The sequence below is a fragment of the Ambystoma mexicanum genome, chromosome 1p, assembly GCF_040938575.1.
Source record: "Ambystoma mexicanum isolate Mex_15411 chromosome 1p, UKY_AmexF1_1, whole genome shotgun sequence".
Taxonomy (NCBI): Eukaryota; Metazoa; Chordata; class Amphibia; order Caudata; family Ambystomatidae; genus Ambystoma; species Ambystoma mexicanum.
The window spans coordinates 934,731,891-934,750,878 of NC_090921.1; positions in this window are offsets into that span (position 1 = coordinate 934,731,891).

Genomic DNA, 18,988 nt, shown 5'->3' on the forward strand with positions numbered 1-18,988 from the left:
TATGGTGGCGGGCTGTATGTCGGGTTCGAATACCCCTCAGCCGCCCTTAGTTGTTCTCTTCCTATTTCTCCTAGTTCTCTTAAAGGGTACAATCCCCCTTCTTCTGTTTTCACTACCTTTGCTAGGGTCATATTGTCGCTCTGTTCCTTTTTTATTTCATTTCCTTTTGGGTTGTCATTCATTTCTCCTCCCTCTTGTCCGTTCCCCGTGTTCTTTGGGCCTTCACTCTCCTTCTCCCCATTCTCTCCTTCCTCCTTGATCTCTTTTTCTTCCGGTGTTTGCCCCACAGTGAACATTCCATTTGGTCCTGGTCGGGACCCCTGGAACATCCTCCATAAGTTAAACACTTCCACGTGGTGTGTCAACTTCTTCCCCTTGTATGTGTTATGCAGATGGTTTAATAGTGAATGTTAGGTATATGGATCAAAGCTACCGTTAGGCGCCCATGGTGTTGTCATTTTGTTGTCCGTCCCCTGTGTCCATTCTATGCTATATTTGATCAGTTTCTCCCTATGGGGTGACAGTGTTTTACATATGTGTTGTAGTGGGGTAGTGAGGGTGTTCCCCCACACTCCCGATCCTGCCCCGTATGACATAGTAGCGCTCCACTCGTTATCTTTCCCCTATCTGGTAGTTATTACTTTACCAACACTTACGATACACAGCCTTATACCTTTACCTGGCCCCGTAAGTTTGGGGACTTGCGATAGTCCGCTGAGGAAAATTATTAAAATATAGTATTTACATTTGTATATTCTTTTCTTTCTTTTCTTCCTTTACAGAACACCCTTACGGCCCCCTGCGGCTGAGGCGCACGTAGCCCCCTGCGGCTGCGTACCCCTTGTGACGTTCTTATATAGTCGTCCTATTTTCATTTGCTCCTCCTCCCTCTTCTACACTTGCCGTGGCCGGCGTTCTCCGTGCGCAGCCACGTCCCCCGTTTCGCCTTCCCCCCGATCAACTCATTACCGTTTATCTCCGTTTCCACTCCCTTACCACAATTCTCTTCGCCACCACTCTCAGAAAGAAAGATGCCTTGTGCTCGGGATATCCTATGAAAGCCCTACTGGTGACGTCACCGATCTCTTCAAGTTACTGGTAAGTTCTTAATACACTTGCACCCTACCCCCGTTAACCCCACAGCTGTCTTTCTGTCACGCCTGGAACAAGGTAATCAACAATATATAATCGGACTGCGCACGCTGCGTCGCCTCGCGTGTGATACGCCCCTCGACAGGAGGGCTTAACCAGCCAATTATCTTCCGTATTGAGCAACTAGCTAGCTACCGCCTACAGGGAAACGTCATCTACCTATCGAGTTTCTTGCTCGAACAATAGGGATCCTCATCTACTCATTGATCAATAAATGCCAAATCGTAGGAAACCGCGCACACACACACCCTTACACGTAGTCGCGACCTAGGCCAATCAGTGTCTACGAGCGGCCGCACGTGATGTTTTCGTGCTCCGCCCCCCTCTCTCGCGTAACGTAGCCGACTGCTCTCGCACTCATTCAGCTACCATTCATTTCATTGCCAACACTAAATTGTCAAACCTTCGCCGCGCACCTGTGCAACACCTCCCACCTCCCGTATTTAATTCCTCCCCCCTCCCTCACAATTTCACATTGCTTGTTGTGCGTGGCATGCTCACCAAGTTCTCTTGATGCGGGGCCGCTCGACTGCGTGCACCCCTCCAAGCGGCTTGCCACCTCCCCTCGTCTGGACCACGTCTGGACACTCGCCAACCGCGGGCGGGATACTTCTCAACCGGCTCCCGAAGGCCAATATCCGGATTGCGCTGTCCGGTCTTCTCGCAGTTCCCCGATGGTCCTGTAGTCCTCAGAAGGGGGCAGCGGCAGAGGGGGCCGCGCCGCCGGACCTCCTCGCAACGGGAGTACCTGGAAAAATAAAAAATAAAAAGCAGATCTTAAACAGATCTCAGCAGTGCCTCCAACTTGTCGGGGGGGAAATTCTGCCGGGGTCGGCCGGGCCGTCCGCAGACCTCCGGGCAGGGAGGCCCCAACTCCTCCCGTATATCCCAAAAGAGATAGAGTATGAGACACACGCAAGAAGCAAGGTGATTCTGCTGTTTATTAGACAAAACGGCAGGGATGGGTCAAGGATCGTACGCGTCCGTCCTGACACACACACAATCGTGGGGCTCGCAGGCCCTTTTTACCTTAGTATGACGCGCTACTTGCGTCACTTTAGAAAGTTAGCAAAAAACTCTGGATTGGTTACTCGAGTGGTAGGGTTAGTATAGCATACGTATAGAGAACGGTATTAGTGGTTGAGGGTTAGTCAGGTGATATACTTGGGTTGTCCCTTCAGTTTGATACATGAAAATTGTTACATGAAGACCCCTGAGGATTGGTCAATATTAATGGCGTCAGTGATAAAAGCCCCATGTTCTGATTGGTCCGCTCGCGAGCCTCCCAGTCTGGGACCATCGCTGTTCCCAGCTTGCGGTGTACCTGTCATTTGCAACAATGTTTCACTATGGGTAGGTGCAGACAATGTGAGGATTTATTCATATGCTGGAAGGCCGACTACTCCCACTGTCGCAGATGTCCATTGAGTCTTTTAATTGTATCTGCCTGTGTCTTGAACCGTGAGATTCAGGCGTCTCTTTCCCCTGGCTTTGGCATCCTGTCAGGTTTGGCTTGGTCCCGTGAGGTGGGACCGTGTTTGAGACAGAATTCTGCACAATTAATATTGTTTTTCCCACTGTGTGCCTGGTTTAGTTTGCAGGTGCGACCTTGACGTCGGCTCGCGGCGTGCGAGATTGCAACATTGTACCCTTGGCTGTGTGCTTTCGCCGGGCTCATTCTGCAGGGTCAGCAACTGAGCTCTTGCTCATTTAATGTTCATGGAAGCTTTTGCTTGCGGCCTACTTGGGCCTAGTGCATAGGTGGAACCGTTGGTGCACTGCGCTTTAGGTTACGGTATCATATTGCTCTATCCCCAGTATCGTGTCTTCGTTATATTCTTCATTATGGTACATGGTTCTAGAAGAAGCGTGAGCAAGCCTTTTTAGATAAGTTCATTATGCGTCTTGCGTTTCTGCATTTTGAGAGCCTATGTGGAAAATAATAAAGATGCACGTCCGTGGGTGTGTCCGTCGCCTACGTCACAGCACTGAGTATGTTCTTCGTGTGGATTGGTGTGGGAGTGTCCGGTGTGTACGTTTTGCACAGGCATGCTGACCGTTGGCTAGGTCGTCATGGCATCTCTAACGATGTGTTGGTTTAGTCGAGTTGATCTATGCCGCAGGTGTCGGCATGGGCAGGTCGGGCTGCTGGGCAGGTGGGTGGGCACATCCGTATGTTCCTGTACCAGGGTATTTGGTCATCTGGTAGATAGGCACACTCCTCTCGTGGCGGGTGTCTAGGTCGTGATCCTCTAGGCCAAGCACGAGAGGGGATTGGCGGGAGCTTGTTCTTCCATTCTCCCACTTCAGTCCCCCCTCTGGTCGACTTGTCGACCACAAACATATCCTTTTCTTTATCTCCTCTCACGCTCCATATTTTAGTTATTCCTCCCAAATGTCCATAGTGGTTAACATGGTAGATAGGCAAACTCCTCTCGTGGCGGGTGTCTAGGTCGTGATCCTCTAGCCCAAGCGCGAGAGGGGATTGGCGGGAGCTTGTTATTCCATTCTCCCACTTCACCCGCCACCCAGATCAATCTAACAAATGGTACTCGGACATGAGTGCAACAGCAAAACAAGCCACAAAGGAGAGCTGCTAAGTTTGCTCTCTCATACCGCACGCATCAGGCACACCTAACATACTTGTACCTCAAGAAGTGCCCTTGTCGGATGCACAATGTTTAATTCATCTCATATTGTATAGAATTCGGAGCGCCTTCCCGTCACACACAGTTACAATAGAAATGCTGCAGAACGAGAAAACCTGCATGAGTAAACCGCAAGGAGTGATTTGCATCAAAGAACCATTTTTTGTCATCAAAGGGACAAGATTTACAGAGAATAAATGGCATGACGAGACAATCACATGCAAAGCTGAGGCACTACGAGGACTAACTGAAGAAAACTTCCAAATGGTCAAAGACACGTGTACTCTCGTCTGTTCCCAGCACATTGCAAAACTTACGTGGGTCACTGCTCTCGAGAAACCTATCAAAATGCAGAAAGAAATACCACACAAACTTATACCACACTGAAAAAGGGTACAGCCCCACTCATGGACATATTTTGGGTGTGTGCAAACAAGCTTACCTGCATTTACCGGCATCATGGAAGGGCACATGCAGCATGTCCACCCTGCACTCAGCGCTAATGGCAATCCCAGAAAGCCATATCCAAGGGGGGACAGGTTCGGCTGGTATATCGGCAGCCGGGCACTCGGCTGACAAATCAGCAGCAACAGATCCGGCTAACACATCGGCAGCACTCCAACCAGTAATCACAGGGCCTTCCACATATGACATTTTGGCTGAAAATGAGCTACAAGACAGAGTGTCTGACAAAAAAAGGTCAAACTATATCTCCAGCGTGTCATTGAAATCTTCTCGCAGAGATTCCTGCAAAATATAAATTGTTCAATTCACCAGAAACTTCTAACACCAGGACTTCAGGCACGAGCGATCGACAAATGGCTACAGATAGTGTGCTGGGAGCTGATCCAACTGACCAACGACACTGAAGAAGAGTTCAATGTGCTCAAGGTGGAACTTTGATCCTTGCGCCTAATGACAATGCAGAACCTGTACGTCCTGGACCTTCTCACAGCAATGGACGGTGGTGTTTGTTGAAAAAACGGGAGCGCATGCTGTACATTCGTACCTTCCGAAGATGCGGACAATGGAACTCTCTCCCACGTCATCTAGGCAGTACAGAGCCTGGGGGAGAGAATGCAGAAGGAAGGAGGAATAGAGCCGAGCAACTGGTTCGATAACATGTTCAATTGGATACCGTCCTGGTTCAGAATCATGATGAAGATTTTTGTTCCACTTGTTGTTTTTATTTTACTATTTTTCTGAGTGTGCCAATTAGGAATCCGATGTTGTACAAAATCAATGCCTAGTTCAACAATGATGATGCTAACAATGGGCAAACAGGCAACGGTGGCAACCATGATAGATGCACAAATGCAGACTGGAGAACAAAACACACCAAAATACGCATGACAGCTGTCTATCGCCAACAGGGGGATAGAGTGGATAGTTTATATCACACAACAATTAAGGAGCCATGGGAACTGCAATGGTACAGGGATGTGTGGGTGGACCTGGATGGGGATAGAGATATATATATGACATGTACACCTGACGAGTACGCAAAAAGAGGGCAGAGCTTGAGAGGTGTATGTAGAGCTCGGATGGCAATAAAGGGTACACCAGCATGGGACGAGGCGGTAGCAGAGGCAGAGTATTATCGGAATGAGAACAACAATAAAAAGTAGTTTATTACTTTAGATGTAATGAAAGGGGGGAATGTGTGGGAGTGAGGGGTCGTTTAGGCCCCCCTCATACATTCAAAACGATGTGAACCACTTGCTTGTACAATTATGGGGGACGCTTCCATTTGCTCACATGCACACTAGCAGTTTCATGGCAGTGGCAGAGGCGAGGTTATTGTGCGAGACACTTGGCTTCCATTTTGTGTACCCTCAACTCCATCTTTGGACTAGGCCTCACAGCAATAATATGAAAAGGCTTCTCTACCCTCTGTAGCTCCGCGCACACCGCGATCATGGCCCCCACCTTTTCTCACAGTGCTCGAAAGCTTTGCAGCTCTGTTCTCATGGCTGAGCCGGAGATAATTGCAACAAATACACCAATGTAACACCTAACTCTTCCTCTGTGATCATTGTCCTATGTGTGAACTGGTTCAAACCATGCCCTGTAGCTCATCCACCTCCACAAACCTGCCAGTGCCCTCCTACCCCCGCTGTTGGAAAATTAATGCCACTACAACCCTGTGTCCCTGCAAGGTATTCTCTTGATGTACCAGACGCATGACCCCACCGTGAATCCCACCCCAGTGTGCTTCACACTAATACCAAGCCTCTGTTGCAGTCTATTGCACCCTAGAACTACAAATGTCAGAATGTCCTATAGCCTCTTTGATGCATCTAGATCCACCCCACAGCCAATGCTATCTTACTGACCTGGATCCTAAGCCCGGTACTTCACATAAGTCCCAATGAATAATGCTGTGATTATATATGCACGATTTATATATCTATGATGATGTACTCAAAGGAACTATAGTGACTATTATTTAGTGCATGTGTTATGGTAGTATCTCACATTAGCATAGTTAGGGCTCGCCCTGCCATACCACGACCTGACCCTCACCTCTCCTGGATGCTGGCAGCCAGACCACGTGATGTTCACCCTCCCGCCAACTGTGCAACCAATCCGGAAGAAGCAGCGCCTACACCCACATATGTGCCTTCACCTTCCAGCCAATCCTGAACTGTTGTAGTACCCTATGTTAGTTACATCATTTATGACTCTGTTTTCCTTTATATTTCTTTGTAAGTGTGTGTTGTGTGCCAGACTGCTCTCGGGCAGCAGAGCTTTCTGAATGCCAATTTTACATTAAAAAAAAACGTAACTCTCACAGCCTGTTCTCTTAGTCTCATTCCCCATTGGGGTGTGTCTCATTTATTGGTATTGCATGTGTTAGATGGTGAGTGAGCCTATACAACAATGTCAAACAATAAAAAGAAATGTTGGACAATGAACGCCAACAGGAGGAAGAAATTGAAGCTAAACTACACAAACACACTCCTGAGAGCAGTCAACCTTCCCTGACAGGAAGCCACGACTCACTTGGAAACCTACTCATTCTAAACAAAGCATAAATAGCCATGGTTGAGGTAGAACATACCATTTATCAATATAAAAAATCTGAGTAGAACTGGTGAGTTCTACAATCTCAGTTAAATGATGAACATCTCACCATGTATCTGGAAGTCACTTAACAAAATGAACATGGTTTTAAACATGAAAGTAAAACATGCACTTGTAAAAATTATAAACCTGTGTTCCTGCATGTAAGTGATGGAGCTGGTTCTGGCAAAAAATTCCTAATTAAAATAATCAGCACATTTCTACAAAATTTAACAAACAACAACCTTTTGGCTGTAGTAACAGCCCCCACTGGTTTAGCTGGTTACAACATAGGTTGTCTCACTTCAAACCAACTACTACTCTTCCCCGTAGAACACCAACTCAGATTAGAATAGCACAAATTGTCAGCAGAGGCTGCAACTGAGGTACGCAGAATTCTAAAACAAATGAAAGTGCTCTTGATAGATGAAGTAAGCATGGTGTCCAACCTCATGTTGGCCTTAATTCATCTCAGAATGCAAAAAGACCTAAAAACCAACTTTGAGGAATTATTTGGAGGAAAACATGATATTGTTTTTTGGAGACCTCCTACAGTAGACGCCAGTTAAAGGGCAACCTATTTTCAAAACATTACGACACAAAGAATGTCACAATACTCTCAGCAGCATTGGAAATGTAAATCTCTGGCAAAACTCTAACTACAAATAACTAACTAAAAACATGCCCCAGTCTGCAGACCTCACACATGCAACATTTTTAAAAAGCATTAGAACTGGGCTGCTACTAAAGATTCAAAATCCATGTTACATAGAAGACTATTCCATCAGCTGTATGGGCGAAACACATCTGCTTCTGATGTCATGCAACAACTAACACAACACAATCTAAAATGTATGTCCTTATTGCCAATACTTGCAAGCTGTAGACAATTCAATGAAACGATGTTGAAAAAAGAAATGCAACCTATACTGCATATCAGCTCCACAGTCAAACTAGAAGTACACAGCATAATATTTACTATGTGTCAACAAGCAATAGCACAACTAAATATCTGAGAAAAATGTATCTCCAACACAGCTGGATTGGACAAAATATAAAATGTGTGTCTAAACTTTAGAGTAATTCTAAAACATAACCTTGACGTAGAACAAGTCTTAGTCAATGGAGCAATTGGTACAGTTGTTGGATTCTAGACATAGCCACATGACAACAATATTCAGTTTGTCAATATCCACTTTGACAAACTTCCAGATTTAAACAAATTGGCCGATCAATAGGACGTTGCCTTACTTTCAAAGACATGTACATACGCAGAGAGCAATTTTCTCTCTCACTTGCATATGCTGTCACTATTCACCAATCACAAGGTCTAACTCTAGATCAAGCATTGATTGCCATTGGCAGCACAGTTTTTAAAGAGTTACGTAGCACGTTCATATCTGCATACACTCAATGGTTTACTACTAGTGAACTGTAATGCAACCAAAGTCAATGCTAACATTCCATTCATCCTGGAATACAACAGGCTACGGGCACGCTACACCCCCTATTTAAATATGTACCCTGTACCTCAAAAAATAAACCCTTTAAAAGACAAATAATAGAAACAGAAGCTATAGCGGCTTTCTCAACAATACCACTAAAAAAAGAATGACCAACTCCTGCATCAAACAATACAACCACAAAACTATATAGTGCAAAGTCAAGGTCACATCCATCATAAAATAAAGACAAATGTCTCTTCACCACAAAGATGTCCATGCCCATCTAACGATCCACAAACAGAACTCTCTGGTCCATTTAAATTCACAAACACAACTGGAGTTAATTGTTATGCTAAAGTGACAATTAATATTTTCTTTCAATTGCCACCAATTGTTCAGAACATTTACTTAAATGGCTCGGACCAGTTGTGTTTGCAAATGCGTGTCCTTCACATAAATACCACAAATAATACTGGCAACACTTGAAGTGTCTCAGGTATAAGGCAATAATTAGACTACTGCGCAGGAATGGTAACGTTTATAATAAACACACAAGAAGATCCACAAGAATTCCTAAAGTACTTACTATAAGTACTGGAAAACAAAAACATCCCTAAAAATGAAAACTTCCAGACTTCAAACACGTGGAAACATACATGCACTCTATGCAACCATGTTTCATAAGACTACATCCCTAATGAACAATTTCTGTATGTATCCATACCAAATTGTGAATCTATTCTATTTCACCAGCTTCTTCAGAATGAAAATCACTGCATACTATGCCCTCTTTGCAATTCAGACAATGGTTCCACCATACAAATAAACTCACATAGCCAGTATGTCATACTAATGCTTCTAAGGTACAATGCAGATGGTACCAAAAATAATTGCAAGCTAACAGGCTTCACACATGGTCAAGTATCTCTTGGACAGAAAACATTCACAGCAGTAGGTATAATATACCAGGCTGGTGCCACAAGTACGTCAGGGCACTACACTGAATATGTGAAAAAAGACATTGGTTTGAATGTTAAACTACCTCTGTTACCCCAAAACATATGTTACCAGAACATTTTACAAATGCCTACTTAACATTCCTTCTACCAAAATGTAGTCACTAAAGTATAGCACAATTAACAGTTAGAATACGTCAGCTGGTATCTAACTACATCTATAATACTGCAAAAACACTTTTCAAACTCAATCTATTTAGAATACACCAGGAAGATCTAACTACATCCATAATACTGCAAGAAAACTTTTTGAACTCAATCTAGTTAGAATACACCAACAGGTATATAACTACTTCAAAAACACCCTTCATTGCAAAGCACGTCAAATACGCTATCTGCATTGCTATTTAACGAAACATCTTCTAACTTGTAATGGAGTTAGAATCCGCCAACAGGTAACTAACTATTTCATGCATTCCCTCCATTACAACATACTTCAAACAAACATACTATCACACTTACCCTCATGTAAATGTAATCATGTTTTTATCCAGTGTGGATTTTCTTTCCCAATTACCCAATGATTATATAAAGTAAAAACAACAGTGGTGTGTCACACATTAATGTTCCAGCAAACATATTACTTCAACTGTACTGTTTACAAGAGTCTAGAAAAGAAAATGTATATTAGAAACTGTATAACAGTGCGACTTTTCAACTATTATACTTAACCAATTGTACTGTTTTTTTTCCACAGAAAACAAACCACAGAAGGCAGCTGCATGATGCCACAGCACTAAGTACACAGAGCAAGCTTTATAAACTGCACATTCTGTGAGCACTATCCTCAATTGTACTACAATCATACGTACCATATACAATTCAATTACACAATTCCTGCATATTATAAACACTTTGTACTCCCACTACATTATGTACAATTACTGTGCACATATTCCTACTATCGGTATTCTGGCCATACTCCCATTACATTACCTATAATTACAATACACATATTACTACTGTGGTGATTTTACCCAGTGCACATATTCTGGGAGAATGGCATGTGGCCATGCACTCCAAAATCTGGCCACTGACCACAACACAATTCAATATAACAAAAGAAATCACACATCTCAACCGATAAAACTCACCCCCACCACCCAGCAATCAAAATGACATCCGCTGACACGGAAATTGACTGCGGGCCCGGCAGCATTTCCAAACCCTTTTTTCACCTATAAAAACAGCTCTACATTGCCTTCATTCCACATCCCTACCATTTATACGCCCTCTTCCAAACCTCAAATAACCACAAATGTATTTCCCAAGCTGTCCATCCACTGTGCCGTCCGTGATTTAAAGTGGCATCCGCGGACAACTACGGAACATGGCCAGTCTTTTTTAACTTACAAAAACATCCCCATATCATGCTTTTTCCACTCCTGCACCCTTCCCAAGCCTCTTTTCAATACCCAATTACCCATGAAAGGTTTTCCAGACTTTTTCCCCACCGTGCTGTCCACGGATTCAACATGGCAAGAGCTTCCCAGAAGACTGATGCACCTCACGCTCTTCACCATCCAATCAGCGAGGGCGTCCGATGTCCACAGATATCACATCTCCCTCTGGGCCAACTGGAGGCCCGTCCACAGACTGAACAGGGAAGTGGGTTTGCGGTTCAGACCCAGATATCACTCATTTATTTTGTCCTGATTTTTGGTCATTTAAAAAAAAAATACTGGATCGATTTCCACAAAATGTACAAAAGCATGCTTCCGGGTCCAGTGGTTTGGGCTGTAGGCATGCATTTTTTTCCATTGTGCCTATGGGAATACCCACACATTTTGCATTTTGGCACCTCACCAAACTTCTCACACGGCCATATACTACTTTTGCAAAGTTTTGTGAGGATTCAAAGGATTCTGGGGGGTGGAGGGGGCAAAGTGATAGGGGTGTACCAACATTTGCAGAAAGAGGCCATGCCCCACAGAATATGTGCATTGGGTACAATCACCACAGTAATTGTAGGTAATGTAGTAGGAGTATGTGTAATTGTACTTAATGTAGTGGGAGTACAAAGTATTTGTAATATGGAGGTATTATGTAATTGAATTGTCTAGGGTACTCATGATTGTAGTATAATTGAGGATAGTAGTCACAGAATATGGAGTTGATTAAGATTGCTGTGGCTACTTAGTGTTGTAGAATCATGAAGCTGGAATGTATTTTATTTTCTGTGGAAAAAACAGTAAAATTGGTTAAGCATGATAGTTCAAAAGCTATAGTGGTACACAGATTTCAACATACATTTCTTTTTTAGAACCTCATAAACAGTACATTTTAAGTACTATGTTTGGTCCAACATTAGTGTTTGACACACTGCTGTTGATTTGCCATTACATAATCATTGGGTTATTGGGAAAAAAAATCTGTACTAGATAAAAAATTAACGATTACAGTTACCTGAGTGTAAAGGTGATAGTATGTTTGTTTGAAGCATGTTGTAATTAAGGGAATGGATGAAATAGTTAGATACCCGTTGGTGTACTTTGACTACATTAGAGGTTAGAGGATGTTTTATCATATAAGAATTGAGCTAGCATATTTGAAGTGCTTTGCAATGAAGGGTGTTTCTGAAGTAGTTAGATACCTGTTGGCGTATTCTAACTAAATTGAATTTGAACAGTGTTCTTGCAGTATTACGATTGTAGTTAGATACCTGCTGTTAATTGTGCTATAGTTTAGTGACTAAATTTGGGTTGAAAGAATATTAAGTTAGCATTTGTTAAATTTGCTGGTAACCTATGGTTTGGGGGTAACATAGGTATTGTTACATTCAAACCAACTACTTTTTCTTCTCACATATGCAGTGTAGTGCCCTGAAGTAGTTGGGGCACCAGAATGGTATATTATACCTACTTTTGTGAAGGTTTTCTTTCCGAGAGAAACTTGGCCTTGTGTGAAGTTTGTAACCATACTGTTATTTTTGGTACCATTTGCATTGTACCTTAGAAGCATTAATATGAGATATTGGCTATGTGAGTTTATTTGTATGGTGGAACAATTGTCTGAATTGCTAAAAAGGGCAAAATATGTAATGATTTGCATTCTGCTGAAGCTGGTGAAATGGAATAAATTCACAATTTGGTATGGATACATATAGAAATCGTTAATTGGGGAGGTGGTCTTGTGAACCGTGGTAGCAGAAAGTGCTTCCACGTGTATGAAACCTGGAAGATATGATTTAGAGGGATGTTTTTGTTTTCCAGTATTTGTAATAAGTACATTAGGAATTCTTGTGGATCTTCTTGTGTGTTTATGGTACATTTTACCATTCCTGCAGAGTAATCAAATTCTGGCTTATACCTGAGACACTATAAGTGTTGTCAGGATCATTTGTGGCATTTCTGTGAAGGGTGAGTATTTTCAAACACAACTGGTCTGAGCGGTTTAAGTAAATGTTGTGAACAATTGATGGCAATTGAAAGAGAAGATTCCTTGTCACATTAGCATAGCAATGTAGTCCAGTTGGGTTTCTGAATTTAAATGGTCCAGAGAGTTCTGTTTGTGGATCCTTAGATGGGCATGTAGCTCTTTCTGGAGAAGAGACATGTGTGTCTTTCCTTTCTGATGGATCTGAAGATTAATTTGTACTAGACTGTTTTGTGGTTATATTGTTTGATGCAGGAGTTGGTCATTGTTTTTTAGTGGTATTTTTGGGAAATGTGCTATAGTTTCTGTTTCTATTATTTGTCTTTTAAAAGTTTTGTTTTTTTAGGTACAGGCTACATATCCAGATGGGGGTGTAGAGTGACCATATCCTGTTGTATTCTAGGGTGCAAGGAATGTCAGCATTGACTTTGTTTGCATAAAATTTAACTAGGAATAGACCATTGAGTGGACGCAGACCTGAAAGTTCGAAGTAACTCATACCTTCTTTAAAGAATGTGCTGCCAATGTCAATCAATGCTTCATCCAGGGTTACAACTTGTGATTTTTGAATCGTGACAGCATATGCAAGTGACAGAGAAAATTGCTCTCTGCATATGTACATGTCTTTGAAAAGAAGGAAACGTCCTATTGTTCAGCCAATGTTTTACTTCTGCAAGTTTGTTAAAGTGGATATTGACAAACTGAATGTTGTTGTTATGTGGATATGTCTGGCAGCCAACAACGGTACCGTTTGCTCCATTGACTAAACCCTGTTCTACATCAACCTTGCGTTTTAGAAATACTCTGCAGTTCAGATACAAACTTAATAGTTTCCAGAATCTGGCTGTGGTGGAGATACAATTTTCTAAGCTATTTAGTTGTGCTGTTGCTTGTTGAAACATAGGAGGTGTCATGCCGAGCACTTCTAGTTTAACTGTGGATCTCATATGCAGGATAGGTTGCATTTCATTTTTCAACATTGTCTCGATGAATTGACTACAGCTTGCAAGGGTTGGCATTAAGGACATACATTTTAGATTTTGTTGATTTAATTGTTACATGACATCAGGAGCAGATGTGTTTTTCATCCATATAGCTTGTGAATTAGTAGACTATTTAAGATGGATTTTGCATCTTTGGTAAGCAGCCCGTTCCAATGATTTTCTAAATGTTAGCATATGTGAGGTCTGCATACTGGTGCATGTTTTGATTTAGTTCTCTGTAGTGAAAGTGTTGTCAGAGATTTACATTTCCAATTCTGTCGAGAGAATTACGGCATTCTTTGTGTCCCAATGTTTTGAAAATTGACTGCCTTTTCACTGGCGTTAGCTGTAGGAGATCTCTGAAAACAATAACATGGTTTCCTTCAAACAGTTCCTCGGATTTTTGGTTTTTAGGACTTCATGCATTCTGAGATGAATTAAAGCCAACATGGGGTTGGACACCATGCTTACTTCATCTATCAACAGCACTTTCATTTGTTTTACAATTCTGCATACCTCAGTTTCAGATTCTGCTGACAATTTGTAGTATTCTAATTTGTGTTGGTGTTCTACAGGGAGGAGTATTAGTCGATGTAGAGTGAAACCACCTATATTGTAACCAGCTAAACCTGTGGGGCTCTAACTACAGCCAAAAGGTTGTTGTTTGTTTAGTTTTGTAGCAATGTGCTCATTATTGTAATCAAACATGTTTTTCCAGAAGCAGCGTCATCTCTTATATACAGGAGCAGAGCAGAGGTTTATAATTTTTACAGCTACAGGTTTTAGTTTCATGTTTAAAATCATGCTCAATTTCGTGTGTGACTTCTAGACACATGGTGAGTTGTTCATTATTCAGCTGAGATTCAAGAACAGACACATTTTCACAGATTATTTATATTGATAGATGCTATTTAATACCTCAGCCATGGCTATTTCTGCTTCATTTACAATGAGTGGTTATCCAAGTGGGTCTTGGCTTCCTGTAAGGGAAGGTTGACTGCCCTCGGGAGTGTCTTTGTGTAGTTGAGCTTCAATGTCTTCCTCATTTTGGTGTTCATTGTACAACATTTCTTTGTATTGTTTGAAATTGTCATTTGTTACACTGCTTTCATTCGCTTTAAGTGCAGCTTCAAATGAGTCATGTTCACCTAATCATTCTTTTTATATTCTCCAAGGTTCAAAAAGTTGGATTAGGTCCATGTAATACAGTTCTCTATGTTATGGAGTTTTAAATGATAACTTTACATGATTAATTAAACTGGGTTTTGGTTAGTTTCACTAGGCTTCCTTCACAAGTTGAAACTGCATATTTGCCAGTTGTCTCATTTGGTATGACATTGTTTTTACAGGTATTGTTTTGGGCAATGTCGTAGAAACACATGTTTTCCAAAGTAGTACTTCTGTTTGGGTAGTATGTGTCAAGTAAACAGTTTTTATCAAATGTCCTGACTGTTGGCATCATTTGGGTGTATGTTTTCTATCTCTTGGTAGGATTTTAGTACTATTTTTCGGGATGAGGCTGGTCCAAGGTTCAGCCATATAAAGTGTTCAGATTTGCTATATAAGGCAGTACCTGTTCAACAGTACGCAGCTTTGTAAGACCTGCCTTCTCTATGGTAGAGCATTTTTATATTGAAGCTGTACAATTTCTGTGATAGTGTTTTGTCAGATGATATGTAATCTCAGAGGTCCTTTAGCCCTTTTGGCTCAGCTTTGGTGAGATAGGCTGTGACATATCTTGCAAATGCAGTGGAATTGTCTGACATGTACTGTATGCCTGATTGCTTTCCACAAGAGGGCAATGATTGCATTGTAATCATTGATGTACTTGGATGCTTTGTCTCTTTTAATGTTGTATGTATTTTTAGGGGTTTTCCATTTTATGCTGTGTCTAACAGAAGACATCAAGCTATTCTCTTGTCCTTTTTTGCACACTGGTCTAGGGAAGCCAAAGGGACATTTGGCATAGTATTTCCCTTTGTTTTTATATGTACGTCAACAGTATTTGCCTAATTTATATTTTTGGAAGCTTAACACTTGTGTATGTAGGTCACTATCTGTGGTTTCTGATGGGATGTCACAGGTAATGTATTTTTCAATAAATTGTAAAATATTGGCATCACAATCATGGACACATTTTGGAGCATCTTTTATCCACAAAAGCATGTGGATGTTTGGTGCTCCTCTGGATTGATATTCTTTTCTCCAAAATAAGTGTTGCACTTCTCCGAGTGGAAGGCTAGTTTTATTGCAGATAAAATGGAGCATGGCTATGAAGCCATGGTGAAAGCACCTTGATACATTTTCAGGATCAAGAGAACAGAGTACTCCTGATGTTTTTATGTCTATTCCATCTTTATTTTCATTTGCAGTGCATAAGAAGTCATGCAAGTCATCAGACTTTGCACCAGTATTCGTTTGTACCACACATGTTTGACAAGAGATTTGGGATACTTGACTGCAAAACCTAATCTTTGTCTATGATTTTTTTAAGCAGTTGGGTAGCGGATATGTCTAAAATGTTAGATCCTGATTTTAACCCCTTAACTGCCATGGGTTTCTTCCCCCCCCCAGTGCCAAGGCCTTTTTCAGTGATTTTAGTATGTCGCCATTCAATGCCTTGTAACTTTTTTGTTACATGAGATATCTTGGCCAAATTTGGCTCCTTTTTTCCCACATGCAGGCAGTCGTAACAATACCAAGGAATTGAAGTTTGCTCTAGGGGGGTGAGAGAAAATAACCAAACACTGAGAACATGTTTTTTTTTTTTTTTTAGAAAATGCCAATAGAATGATGTACAAAGAAGCCTGTGATATTTTCCTTATAAGTGCTAGGAACAAATGGGTTGCTGTGCTAAATTCCCCACTTTGCAGGCTTTTAGGAACAGGTTGAGTGGGAACCAAAAAAACATATTTTGATATGGTTGCCAACCGTTTTGAGAGAGGTAGGCGATGTTGGCCTTTTTTTCAATAGGACATGCATGGACGGATTGGAAGAAAAGGGTAGGAAAGCTGATTGGGAGGACAGAAAGGCATACATTTGTGCGAAGTAGACAACATTTAGGAAGGGGTGATGTACAGAGGTTAGGAAACAACTATGTAAGGAACAATTCAATAGTTTGGGGAAAAATGTGGACAATGACAGAAAAAAAGGTATGTGGTGGAAATGGTTGGCTGGTAAGTCAATCGCTTCTGTGAATTTTGAGAAAAACAATGCTCAGCTACATTCCCCTGACTTCACAAAACAATCCATACCACAAGCCAAAATCTGAGCCATGGTACACAGGAGTTTTATGCTTACGGCCTAAACAGACATACTTAGCATGTGTAAATAAGGATAACAAATGTGGTGAGGAAGGGTAAGCATATATTTTTGAAATAGCAAAGGCAGTCCTTTTGAAGGTTAGGTGACTTGTGCAGTTTACAAAAGTGTATAGTGCCTAAAGCAGCAACTAAATGTAGGTCACATTTGGGAAATGAAAGTGTTTTGTGACAAGAGGCAGCAGAAAATGGGTGGAAACATTACAAAAACCATCCAAACACAACACATGTCGTACCATCCTGCATTCCTACAGGTGTTCCGACAAAAGAAGTAGCTCACATGTGTGGGTGCACCTACCTGGGTGCAAAGGGAAAAGGCTAAAACAAGGGTAACCCCAAGTCTTTCGTCAGAGCAGATTTCCAAGACTTTTGCTCATGTGGACAAATTTGGGCCTAGGGTGTCGAAGCCACCAAGGAACACAGGGAACCCCATGAATTTCTGAAAAGATGACACCTGTGGGAATCCACAGAGGTCTGACTTGCGTGAATTGGCCCAGAATTTATTACCCACAGCCCCCGGCAAAGTCTGAAATGTGGCAAAAAAATACAATTTTCGCACATTTCACTCTGCTCACCCACCAAAACACACTGCCAACAACACATGGCCTACCTTCCCGCGTTCCCACCGTTGTCCCGACAAAAATGGTACCTCACATGTGTGGATGCACCTACATGGGCACAAAGGGAAAAGGCTAAAACACAGGTTCCTCTCCTTTACGTACTGTGGCCCCAGCACCCTATTTCTCCCTCCATTCGCCCTGCTTCCTGAAGAATTCCCAAAAGGGCAGATTCTAAACAGGGCACAGAGGTGATGGGATAATTTGGTGGCAAAAAGTGAGATGAACGTACTATATTTAATAGTTATGTCACAGGAGGACAGCAGAGAGCTTGAATTCTTAGCTCTGGGTAGGAGAACACTGCAATAACTTGCCCAGTGATGAAGGTCAAGATGCTCAAGGGTTGCATATGCAAAACAATTACCCAAATAAACGTTAAAAAAAACCTCATCTATAAGAAGTCAGAGTGCCCCTATGGTATTCAAAGTTCACAACCCAAGATATTGGTGAGTGATGGGAGATCCAGAAAGAGATGTTTACTACTCTTGCCTATAAGAGGCCCACTAAGGAGTGCAGAGAGGTGCATAAGCCTAGAGCAGTATGGAATCTAATCAAGAGTCCGATCCTATGGGGTCTGCATGATTTCCCGACCCCACTGATGCTGCAGGAGCAGTGCCACGGTGTAGAGGAGAAGCTGGAGCTTCCTCTGAATATTTTGGTAAGCCTGTGAGCTTTCCCTTATCACCCCCAAATACCATCATTTTTCTTGTCACAAGCGAAATTAAATGCGCTCCTACAAATGCCTGCTAATAGTATAGCAGCAGCTGATCAAGCAGAACGCCACGCAGCGTTGATTTAACTTGTGTTCATGCTACAATTCCATGGTGCACGAGGATGTCCGCTCCAAGATGTCCTCCGGGATGCAACAGGCATCCACCCCTCAGCTGCCTACACCCATCTGAGCCATCCTCCCCTGCCATTGGCTAACCGGGCTACAAAGTGCCCAATCAGCCGCAGGCAGGCATAAGCTGGCCCTCCTCAGGAAGGCCCCGAGAGAAGGCTGTTGCCTGTCCCAGCCTGTCGTACCGCATCGGAGCCGCAAGGCGCGCTACTATGCCCTTTTTCGCCCAGTTCCATATCATTTTGCTTGTATTTGACCGCCGCCATTTATCTACAAAAGATGAGGATGTTGCACTCTTACTGGGATTAAGACTGCTGGACACCCCCCGGTTTGGACTCGAACTTCCATAATTTGGTGAGACTTGTAGCTCCTCCTCGCCACGTGCCTGCCTGAGTTTCTCATGCTTACTATGCCCCGCAAAGGACTGCGCATGATTGCCTACCTTGAGTGACCAACCGCTACATGTACATGTACTCTACATGCACCATCCAATCTAAATCCACCACATAAAAAATTAAAAAATGA